The sequence below is a fragment of the Pleurodeles waltl genome, chromosome 3_1 (genome assembly GCF_031143425.1).
Source record: "Pleurodeles waltl isolate 20211129_DDA chromosome 3_1, aPleWal1.hap1.20221129, whole genome shotgun sequence".
Classification (NCBI taxonomy): Eukaryota; Metazoa; Chordata; class Amphibia; order Caudata; family Salamandridae; genus Pleurodeles; species Pleurodeles waltl.
The window spans coordinates 1004892762-1004905900 of NC_090440.1; positions in this window are offsets into that span (position 1 = coordinate 1004892762).

The window sequence follows — 13139 nt, forward strand, 5'->3', positions numbered from 1 at the left end:
AAGCCCCCACTTTCTCCCCTACATGCCCTTTGCTCTTTTGAAGAACAGGTGAAACAGAAATAATGTTTTCCTTGTCTGGGATAATTTCAAAATTAAACCTAATTTAGGAACGTTTATACATATAACTGCTTCAATTAATTAGTCTTACACTGATTCTGTCTAATCGCTTTCAGTGAATATTCAAACTTGAACAGCCATTTGCGATGGACGTTTAGGTTTAGATAGTTTCCATATCAATATGGGAGGCTAACACGTCAAAATATGTACATTTGTGAGGGTATCACGTAAAACCTTCAAGCCTGCAAAGCAAACATATCAGTCCTGGGGTTGTCAGTCTTTTCATCCAAAGATGTCAGTGTCTCTATCCCAGTCCCAGATATTGAAGGGTATATTTATCAAGGGGTTGAGCCGATAAACACATCTGCAAAAAATACATAGGCCCAAATGTAAGAAAAGTGGCACTGAATTATGTGCAGCGCCACTTTTCCTGCGGCCATATGTGGCCCCGTAACAACATCATATGTACGCCATATTAAACATACGGCATTCGATTGTGCAGGTTTTGGACAATAGCTTCATCATTTTTATGCTATTGTAGTACATTGCAGGATTAGCGCCAAAAATGTTAGTGTTAATCCTGCAAGGTACATAGGGGCCCATTAAGAATAATGGTGTGCCCCCTTTCAATGCCTGCTCTGTGCAGGCATTAAAAATAGCTGCTAAAAATGACGCAGTGGAATCTCATAGATTCCACTGCACCAATTTTTCAGTCCCCCTAATTGGGTTTCAAAGTGGTGCAATGCATGCATTGCGTCACTTAGTAAATCTGGTGCGACAAATTTGGCCTTGTTGAGCCACATTAGCATCATAAAAAATGACACTAATGTGGTGCAAGGAGGCACTAGGCCTTCTTAAATCTGGCCATATTTCTTAAAGATTGTGTGGAGCAAAAGCTCTGCTGAATCTAGCTGAATCCAGCTGCATCATGCAGGAATTAATATATGCAATATAGGCATGGAGTAGCACAACATAATGCTAAAAATCCATCAGAATTGCTGTGCATCTGCACCTCAAGAATAGGAAATGATGCAGGGGTCACAGTAAAAATTCCCCCCATCACAGTACACTCTGACAAGCTCAACGACGCCATGGAGGTCGTCATACTGCAACTGAGAGTAGCTAGGAGACCACCACACAGGCAGCGAAGGAAGAAGGAACGTGTTGTCCAGCAGCACATATCCCTGATTGACCTCAGGGAGGAGGAGGTCATACAGTTCTACAGACTGATGATGGAGTCCACCATGGAACTGCTGGAGAAGACTGGGCCGAGTCTCCAGCCAGCAAGTGCGAGACTGAATGCCATCCCAGCAGAAATAAAATTGATGGCAGTGCTTGACAGGTTGGCATCAGGATCCTTCCAAGTTACATTGGCCTGATTGGCTGGAATTTCACTGGGAGAATTTTCTGCTTTCTCCCATCTGTTTTGGACGCCATTATAAAACTCACACCCCAGTACCTTCTATTCCTAAAAATTACCCAACAACAGCTGAATACTATGCAAGGATTCTACAGCATTGCTGGATTCGCTAGATTCCATAATGTCCTTTGTGCCATTGATTACACACATGCGCAATTTATGCCCCCTGATACAACACCTGTACAGAAACCACAAGCACAACTACTCCATCAATGTCCAGGTGTTAGTGGACCATCAGGGAATGTTAATCAATGCTGTGGCAAAATTTCGAGAAAGTGCACATAATGCATACATCCTCTGCTACAATACCAACAATGAACGGTTTCAGAATTGCAGATATGGGAATGGTCTACTCATTGATAAAGAAACCAGAAATATACATTATACCAACTAAGAAGTTGTAACATATGACATAATAGCCATCTCTCTTTTTGTGTCTGGATCTCCTGTCATGTGCACATGGTGGGAATAACTTACTCCAACATTAAGTCAATGATGTCCCATTGTGTCCTTTTCTCACTAATTCTGCAAAAGAAATAGGAAAAGTCTCACAGTGAGAAGTATTGTGTCATCTCACAATGGCTGAGTGGACAGAACCACATTTTCTGCAAATTTGAACACAATCAACCGACAATTCATATGATCCCCAATTAAACTCAATTTGAGTAGAAAGGATACATGTTGGCCAGGCTTTGGATGTGTGTCTTTGCATTGGTGTTTCAAGTCTGTATTATTAGTTAAAGTTCCACTAAAATAACAGTTGTTGAACAAATCATGTGTTCCGAAGTATATGTGTCATACATGGCAGCAAATCTATAGGCTGACAAAAGTATCAGAAACACACATGGAAAAAGAATTTCTAAATTCCATGTCTGTAATGCACTGAAAGTGGAGCATCAGATCTTGAGTAAATGTCAACTCTAGGTACGTATGTGATACCAAAAGTACAAAGTTCAACTATTTTTCAGGCATTCCAACATTCTACGACCAAACATACACGTAGTTATTAAGCTGCATTGACTTACCCATGAGTATGATAGAGGAACAATTTAGGCCACATTTATAGTTTTTTTGCACCTCATTTGTGTCATTTTTTGACACAAAAGCGGCGCAAACTCACAAAATATAATTGTATTTTGTAAGTTTGCACCGCTTTTGCATCAAAGAATGACACAAATGCAGCGCAAAAAAGTATAAATATGGGCCTTAGTGCCTCAAGTTGTTTACATATCCTGCAACCCAGTTCATCAATGTAAAACTGACACAATCCAAAAATAGGCCATGAAGGAAGCCAAACACTAGGAAATAACCTAGGTCGGATGCAACCAAAGTAAGATATCATAGTGTGCTCGTTATCCAAATCGGAATCCTCTAATGCTACATTAATGATTTCAGATCAAAGGCATAGAAGTACGGGATCACCTACAAGGCAAAATCACATATATACAAGTTACTACAGAAAGTGTTGTGTAAAGGTCTGTAGTAGTTACTTATATCTACATCATGTTGCCTCATATAAAAAAGGCCTACATTGTCATACTTAGGTGTCGACCCAGGGGGCAGACTTAAGAGCTCCTAGCATTACCCCATTAGAGGGGCTCAAAAAATGGCATAAATAAATCTGAGAGATTTCTTTGCACCATTTTTTTCGCCACTTTGAACGCCTGCACAGAACAGGCATTAAAAGGAGGCACACCATTGTTTACAATGGACCTCAATGGGCTTTGCAGGGTTAGCGTAAAAATTGTTGACGCTAATCCTGCCAAGCTCCAAACTAGCATTAAAAAAGTTTGACGTTAGTTCCCTAGCTACCGTCATGTTTTCCTAGATACGGCGCACACATGGTGGCATTAGGGGGGGCGCTAAGGGGTGCAAGAAATCAGGCACTAGGTTCAGCAAGACAATTTACCATACAAAAAACATTAACTGATGTATGAATACATTCAATTTAAATATCCATATCTCATGCTGAAAGTTGGTTACATTTACTAAGCAAATACCTATGCTAAATTAAGTAGACAAATCAAAGGTTGTGCAAATATCATGTGGCAAGCAAGGACATCATAGGTGATAAAAGGGCATATGCATGTGTGAGTGTCAAACTTGCAGGCACTGCCACAACCTATGTAGAGCTAAATGTATGCAAGATACTCTGATCATACAATTAATAATTTTGCATACATATTGAGTGCAAATCTCATATAGCTGTTAACATCATTCCAAAGTACATATCATAGTAATGGTCTGCCTAAACATGAAATTTAGTATAGTGATGTGTTGTATGTTTCACACTATGGACAATATGTGAAATGACATCCATAAATTAAACATACATGTGTAAAGCAATGGTCAAAAGTACCTGAGACAGATCTGTTAAAAGTTAAAGAAATGTGTATGAATTTGCCTGCATACATAATGCACATATCTAGTTATGTCTAAGGAACAATGTACAAATCATTGACTGTTGGTATTTTCTACTTTTCAGGTGACCAAGGTTATCAGGGAGAAGACTGCTGTACTCACCTCCTATAGTCTGCAAGGTCATATTAGTGTGTGCAATATTGCATAGCTTCTGTCTAATAACCAATGTGCCATGGGACTATGAGACTGAATCCCACAGAAACTAGAAGGTCAGTGGAGACCGGACCAAATAGTGGTTCATTTTTTTGCATAATTATATGGAAAGTTTGCTTATAATGACTTAAAATCTGTCAAGTTCTCATCCAATAAATATTTGCTTAGAGCTCATCCATTGTGAAGTGTTTGTGTGAATGTCGAGGTACATATAAAGCCACTCACATCTTCTTAACTAAATGTAGGCCTGAACATGTATGAATCTTTCTTGAGTTGTTGATAAACCTGGGGGTATAGTTCCAACTAAGAACAAATCAACACAGCAAGTCAGTGTGATGCAGTGCACTGCATGAAAGAGCAGTATTGCCTCAAATCTAGGTATATGTAGGGCATTCCTGTCATCGCTCTCTTAAACAGTGCAGTGCAACACATCAAGTTGTCTTGCTGTGTTCTGCTGCATCACAGTGTGTTAAATGTAGCACTCACTGTATGATGGATCACAAATCTTCTAATACGTCAGTCCCTTAGACAATTTCCTAATTGCTGTGTGTTTTACATATGGACTAACATACAAAAAGACAGCATTTTGCTGGAACAAATGTTGCAGCAGGTACACTTACAGATCAAGGAGATACCTGTCATGACCAAAGGCCTAGTCTCAGCTATAGATGTCAAACTGACATTTGTAAAGAATGAATGTGGGGATAAAACTGCACACATGGAACAGCTTTCCAGGGCTGATTGATGTGGAGTCTACATTTGCTCCCACTACACAATACACATTTACCATACTTTGCAGAACAATGCTAGGAGGGGCAAAGGCTTGTACCAAAACATTCTAAATTGCAGAAGTAGCACTGCATGCCATTTTTTCTGAAAAGTAATACAAGGTAGGTGTTTGCCAAGCATCACATCACTTCAGGAATACAGAGATGTGTAATGTGTGAAACATGTGTCATAATGCAACCACAAATGGTTGTGGATGTAAACAAATATATGAAATATGGTGAAATCGTAGATGTTGGTTTGGAAATTTCCCCTGCATGGTAAAAGTTGTATACCCCTGCCCTGAGCGCCCAACTGTATTGTTGTCTGGATCACTATTGCTCCTATATTTCCATAGGGGAACAAGGAATATGCATATGTGCCATGCAATAGGCCATAGTCCTCGATTGAGGCCTTGTTGGACCAAGAGGGGCACCCAAAGAGCTACCCTCATAGTTGTGGTATGATATTGCCTTCACCAGGTGCAAAACTGCACAAGAGTTGGGGTGGCAGCATACCGTGTAATGATCAGTAGTAGTGAACATGACCATTCTACCCCAGGTCACTGGAGTAAGGCCTGCTGGCACACCTACCTCTTCTAATGTTCTGCTTCTGTGTGTTCACCTCACCGCTGTCCAACATCAGGTTGATCTGGAAGTGTGTGTATGAGAAAATCATGCGCTGAATGCAAGTGTCCATGCAAGGCATACACAAGACATGTGGTGAAATGTGGAACAGTGTGTACATGGTTAATGTGTGTGTATTGGTAGTGTGTGTTCAAAGTAACACACTCCAGTACAGTACAAAGGGAATATACTACTGACCAGTGTGTGCAGCCTGTGTGTGATGCATGTCAGTATGCTGGTGGTAGCACAATACATGTGGGTTAAAGTACTGAGCACTAAATGTGCTCTATGTGCTGTGGTGGTACACTGAGTGTAGAAGTGTCTGCCCTGCTCCATAAGATGGAGGACCTTGGGTTTGGATAAGGTCTGGGGAAAAATGAGGAGTAGAGGAATCCCACCAGACCGAGTTTGACAGTCCAGCAGAGCTGCAAGCTGGGTGAGACATACACAGGAGTACTCTGGAGTGTGGAAGAGCCAGCCATCTATGTGCTTCCCTAACTGTTAGATGAATCTGTGATAGATCACAAGGAAGGGGCCTGAACGCATCTCGGGAAGAGAGAGATTGTGCTGAATAGAGACTCTAAAAGAGTGGGGCAGAGGGCTTATGGACAACCTTTTAATGCACATATGACTGTGGCTGACATTCAGATGTTTACCCTTATAACTAAGAATCTTGATGTGGGAGCAATAAGCTTTGGCTTTGGGCCGTGCTGTTCTGCCATGCTGCATGCTGTTTCCTTGGTCGGGTGATAAGGACTGGACCTGCAACCCTTGAACCCAGATAATCCAAGGGCAAGCTGGCTGGTCCCCTTGTATGAAGTCTCAGGGACATAAAAGACTTTCCACTATCCTACTTCTGCACCTGGACTCTTCCATCTATCACTCTGCCCTGCCACGTTGTGCCACCCCAGTCCTGGACCCTTGGAAGCAGGCTCTAGCAGAAGCCGCATATCTTCTGTTGAACTGGTACTTCACCTCTTTTCGCGGTTCGGAACTGGTGCGTTGCCTGCGTTACATGGGTCGGAACCAACGCATTGTCTCTGTCGCACGAGTCGGAACCAACACATTACCGCCATTGTGTGGCCCTTAGCGCTGCTGCATAACTGCAGCTGCACAATGCATCACGCTATGTACTATACATTTGTGTAGCAATGTATTAGAAAAATTTATGGAAATGTCAGGAATGTGCCTGTTACACACAGGAAATGATCCAATGAGTGTGAAGCGCTGCATACAAGGAAATGTAAATGTTACTTTCACTTTCTGTTACTGTCTGTTGGGTGGTGCTGGTGTCTTTTTTGAGTGCTTAGAGAGTTTGGAGGAGTGTTTTCACTGTTTGTGAAGTGGTAGGTTGTGTCTGGTCTGTCTCTGTCAAATATATTTTGTGTAGTTTTATTTCCTACGTGTTTTTTGTCCTTGGAATAGTATTTTTGTTGTTGGGTGTTTGTGTGATTTGGGATAATAGTCAATTAGGTATAGTTCAGGGTTTAAGGGTTATTTTTTTGTTAAGCGGGGTAAGGTTAGGTAAGGCTTGTGCCATTGTGGCCATGTCGGGGAAGAGGAGAGGGAAGGACTTCAGAGCGAGAGAGGTTGACAGTCTCACCTGGCTAGTGAAGCACTTCCTGCCACTGATGCTGGCTGCTGTGGGAAGGGTCACCCAGGGGTAGTGAGCAAAAGATCAGAAGGATCTATGGTAGTGTGTGTGTTGGTACCTGAGCAAGGTGACCTATGAGGAGTGCACCGTATTCCCAACTCAAGCATCTTTGCCGGACGTCATAGTCCAGGAAGCAGATGTTGTGGACCTGCTTGGACTAGAGTTCAGAGACCCCTATGTATGTATGTGATAATGTAGATAACTTTGTTAAGGTACATATCAATATCAAGATTGAATTTCAATGTGTAGATGCCTTGTGACACACAAGTCAAAACAGATTGACTCCAGGGGGTAGATGTATCAAACTGTCATACAAAGTAGCACACCTGGAGTAAATGCAGTGATGCTTTGCAGGGATCTACCACTCTTGATGCCAAGTAACGATAATGCAAAAACAACAAGGTGATGGATGGAATGCTTGAATTAATCTCAGCCACTGGCAATCGCTCAGACCGCATTCCAATCTATTGTTTTTTGCCCACTATGCCACCTCATTCTTGAACCTGCTTCTTATGTGAACAGTCCAGCCTGAACTGCCATGCCAGGTCTTCTCTGAACACAAACACAAGCAACCTTCAGCCTGGTATAGCTTGGTTCCAGTGGATAGTGAGCCTGGGACCCACGTCAGGGCATACTCAGCGCACTTAGGGCAGCACATGTAAAAACAGCAATGCAATGGAAGGAATGCTTGAATTCATCTACGCCACTGCAATAGGTGGGGCCACATCCCAAGCCATCATTTTTTTTGTCCATCATGCCACCTCACTTTGGACCCAGCCATAAGCAAATTTGTCTTGACCCTGCTCCTCATGGGAACAGTTAAGCCCGAACTGCCAGGCCAGGTCCTTTCTGAACAAGTACACAAGTAACCTAGGACCGGTTTCACCCTAGATAGGGCTCTTCAGCCAGGTATATCTTGGTTCCATGGAACAGTGAGCTTGGTTCTGGGTTGCTTGTGTTATGGTTCAGGGAGGATCTGACTTGGTAGTTCAGGCTGGACTTTTCCTATCGGAGCAGGGCCATGACTGATTTGCATACAGCTGGGTTCCAAATGAGGTGACATGATGTGCAAAATAATGATGGGCTGGGATACGGGCAAAGTGGTTACCAGTGACTGAGATTAATGCAAGCATTCAATCGGTCACTGTTTTGTATACTTACAGTGTCACCCTAAGTGGGACAGGTTTGCCCAGACATGGGTCCTGTGTACACTGGGTCACTGGAACCAAGGTGCACTCAGCTGATGATGCTATAACTAGGGCAAAACCGGTCCTGGGTTGCTTCTGTTCCGGTTCAGGGAAGACCTGGCTTGGCAATTTGGGCTGGAGTGTTCTTATTGGAGTAGGGTCAAGACTGATTTACATACAGCTGGATCCAAACTGAGGTGGTGTGCAAAATAACAATGGATTGGGATGAGGCACAAGTAAATACCAGTGGATAAGATTAATTCAAGCATTCCATCTATCACTGTTTTGTATACTTATCGTGTCGCTTCAAGTGGGAAGGGTATGCCTATATGTGGGTTCCGTGCATACTTTCTCACTGGAACCAAGATGTATGCAGCTGATAGGCCCATAAGTAGGGCAAAACCGGTACTAAGTTGCTTGAGTTACAGTTCAGGGAGGACCTGACTTGGCAGTTGGGGGTGAACTGTTCCTATTGGACAGCAAACTGACGTGCCAAGGTGTGCATAATACAGTGGATTGGGATACCAGTCGAGATATTACCATTGCCTGAGATGAATTCAATCATTCCATCTATCACTGTCTTGTATAATTATTGCTAGATAATGATGAGCAGCCCTTTGTCCAAATGAGTGGTATCATTTAGCAATATCCAGCAGTGAAGAATGTTTGGGCTTGTAAATGTATTAGGATTAATCATTTATTGCGATTTTCCCTCACTCATGTGAAGCAAACACTGTGGAATAAGTGATATATCAGCCCAAATGGCTAAATTCTCAATGCAGATCATTATCCACACTGCATAAGGTGTTGCGTATGTCTGTGTGGTAAGGCTAGTATGCATGTACCTAGGGCCACATATATCACATCTTCACCCCACACAGCACAGCACAGCAAAGCACAGCACAGAACAGCAAGTTGCTGTACTTCGTGCAAAGCAGGAATGCATCTCATTTAACATTTTATGGTGCATTCCTGTCCATTCCTAGCACTTGCACATTTCTGGCTGCCTAGTGCCAATTGTTGCACCCTTGTGTCATGGTGCAAGGAGGCCTCTGATGAAGGTAACCAGCAGTACTTACAAAATCACATGCATGGGGCCTGATTTTGACATACCACGTAAGACATTTCAGATCTTTTACCTTCTGTCAGATCAGGTCTGAGAGTTGACCAGCTGCATTCCATGGTCTGAAATTTTAAACATATGTGTGTTAGGGTGTCTAAATGTGCCATGACACTGGAATGACATAGTGCTTAGTTAAGGTTTGGAAGTGTGTGCAGTTGATCTATATTTAATGCAATGTAATTTTTGTTTTGCGGGTGAACATTGTTCATTCACCTGAGGCAAACTTGAAAGCTTCACGGATACTGATGGGCAAAGTAAGTGTCAGTACTACATGGCTATAGCTCTGTGACAAGTGTATGTGATCCATAATAATTGTAAGAGTGTGACATTTTTCGGGAGGTGTTCATCCCCATGCACATCACAAACCACTGTGAATCACTGAGCAAGCACAACATCACATGTAAACAGATTGTAAAAAACCAAGGAGGCATGTTCATGTAAATGTAGTGTCAACATAGGTGTGGGTATTTTTTTTGCAGTACCCCTCTTGAAATATGGGGTGGTATACCTGTGACAGTATCTGTGTGTCATGCCTAACAACACTTTGCATGAATGTTCATGAAAGTGTTACCAGTTTAGCCAACACTTTGCAATCATTGCACAACAGATAGATGCTGGAAATGTGCCAGGAACATCCCTACTTTGGTTGGGTACTGGACCAACCAATGAGACTGTACAATTGACAAGTGTTGTCACAGGGGTATGAGTCCTTTGTATGACATTTAAACATTTTGTCAGTATTACCACTTACCTGAGGTATAGCTGTTGTAATTCTGTCTCGGGGGACTAAGCCTCCGTCAGAGTTCTCCATGTCAGACCTATGTAGAATGGACTGACAGTGGCCCTATTACACTAATGCCCAAGGTTTGTTTCATCACAATAGATCTCAGCCTGTCTAATGTACATTGTGAGGGTAGATGTAAACATGGCCAGGAACTTGCGCTGTGGCCTCACATTTGTATTGTGGATGGCAACCTGCATGTCTCAGTAATTTATGTATCTGTTGAGCACAGAGTGGCAATAGCATTGCTGTAAAACATATGCAGCCCCAGTCGGCCTCATTTAGTAATTGGCCCAGGTTTGGCCAGCAGGATATATGCTCTAGATTTAACATGCATTGACATATCAATGCCAGCCTCATAGGCAGTATTTAACCTATGTGGCATTTATGTCAAACTGTCATGCAGTGCAATGTGGCAAGCTACCTTGCTGTACTGCATGAAAGGGAAAGGGCATGAATGTACAGTGATTCTATGATACAGCGCATTCCCGTCCTTTTCTACTGGTTTCATACTTTTGCCTGTCCAGCACCAATGCACTAATGCAGGTACCCCTGCATCTTGGTGCAAGGGGGCCTGCACCATAGACAAAATAGTTCCTGGGCAAGTAAGGACATCTACTTGCATAAACACACTACTGAGAGACTGTTTGATATTTATTTGTCTGCAGCAGAACGCATCACAGGGAGAATGAGGTACCAGAAACATGAAATCTGATTTTTCCCCCCAGGTTTAGGTCCATCTGTAGACTTTATGTATTATGACACGTTTCCAAGTATAGCACTAATGATAAATCTGTGAAGCCTTCAAAGTCAAAGTAAGGGTGTTGATGTAGTGACACCCACCCTCCATCTATGGAATGGCTCTCTGCCACAGAGTAAGGCAAGTCAGCCTTGTGCGTTGTCTTGCGTTACTCAAGATGGCAATACATTCAGAGGCACACAAGCAGTTATTGCTTGCCATTACACAGCTTACTTTGGTTTTGCCTTTATCTTCCCCCTCCTTGCATGATGCAAGACCAACAGCAGAATTGTACATAGCCGACCGTGAGTATTATTTTCCATTGACACATCTGAATGATTGGGGAACACAGGTAAGAGTGAAATGCAAGGTTCTATATTATGCCTAAATTGATGTTTTGTATGGGAATCAGTCTTTGCAATGTGATTTTTAAACAACAGTGCCTTTACCACACATTTATTTCCATGCATGTTTATACCACATATAGATCTTTACCACGCATGCCTTTACCACGCATCTAAGGTAAGTATTGGGGTTTTGGGGCCTTCCCCCAAAATGAGAAAAATGAAATATATATAAACATATATATATATAAACCTACCTTACAAATACTTATCTTAGTTAGACAAATAATGTGTGATAATGGCATGCGAGGTGAAAGCATATGTGTGCTAAATATTTGCGGGTTAAAAAACGAGTTGTAAACGTATGCGATGTGTTTACCTGCGTTGTTCAGTCATACAACCATTTTGTACACCTGCACTGAACTTAGTTGAGTTATTTTGACATTTCGTAGCTGGAAAAGTCATTGTAATGAAGGTATATTGGATATTTCAATATACCAAGATTAGTTGTAGGAATGGAGAGGCACTTAAGATTGCACTACAGTGACAGTTATATTTTGTGATACATGATGTACATTTTATAATTGGTCAACTAAAAGGTACGATTTTTTCCTAGCTCACATGACACTTTAAACGGCAAGAAGCTTTATCTTGAGACAGGCATTGCATGCCCACATCAAGATGATAGAACTTGCCTTCCTATAACATGGGCCACACTTATTACAAGGCCAAGTCTGCTGGAATTTGGGTACAACCTTCTTCCACACAGCACCAACCATCACCTCTGCTACAGGTTCACTTTGTGGTACCCAGCAACCAGGCACATCCTACTCCACTCCTGGACCCTCTGGAGTACACCAGCAGCAAGGCACTGGTCAAGACCAAGTTGGGGGTTTTGCATAGGACAGATTTTAGACCATATATATGATAAATGGCGCACAACTGCGCTAACGCAGATGTGCATAATTTTTCTTAACACCGGCTAACGCCATTCCTTAAAGCCATCTGTGTGCCATATTTATAGAATGACACACAATGGCGCTAAGGAAGGGCTAACATAAAAAAAAAGACGCTAGCCGGGGGGGATGGCATTAGGAGAAATGGCACTATTGGGACAGAAACGACATTAGGATAATTAGTGGGAAAAGGTTTGCCCCTAGTCAGACTAGCGTCATTTACTGATGCACAAGCAGCCAAAAATATGACTCCTGTCTGAGTTTAGACAGGAGTCATGCCGACCACTCCAATGCCCACCACAGGGGACCAGTTTCCCCTGGCAAGACCAAAATACCCAGTGCCAGGGAGGGGGCGCCATGTGGGGGACCTGAATGGCACTTTACAAATATGAAATATACTCATCTAAAGTTAGCTGGGATGGGGCCCTCCTCCTCTAGTGTCCCTGTGGTGTGGGTGGTGGTGTTGTTGGGGCTTGGAGGTGCGCATCTTTTGTGCCCATTCCATGGTGTTTCAACATAGAAACGGGCCTACCTGCGCTCTAACGCCTGGTCTGACCCAGGTGTTGAATAATGGCACTAAGCAGGCTAAGCGCTATTATTTAGGTCTGCCTCTTACCCCCACGTCATTTCTACTCTGGGAGTAGAGAATAGTAAATAGGGCGCTGGGGGACTAGCGTCATATTTAGGACGGGAACGCCTACCTTGCATCTCATTGATGCAAGGTGGAATGCGCATCCTACACATGGCGATAACTCCAATATTTTGACACTAGATGGGTCTAGCTTCAAAATATAAATATGGAGTTAGGTTAGTGCCGTTTTAGCACCAAAATAAATGCCGCTAAGACGACTTTAACCATCCATAAATATGGGCCTTAATGTGTTTCTAGCCAGGAGGATGAGAAGAATGGATA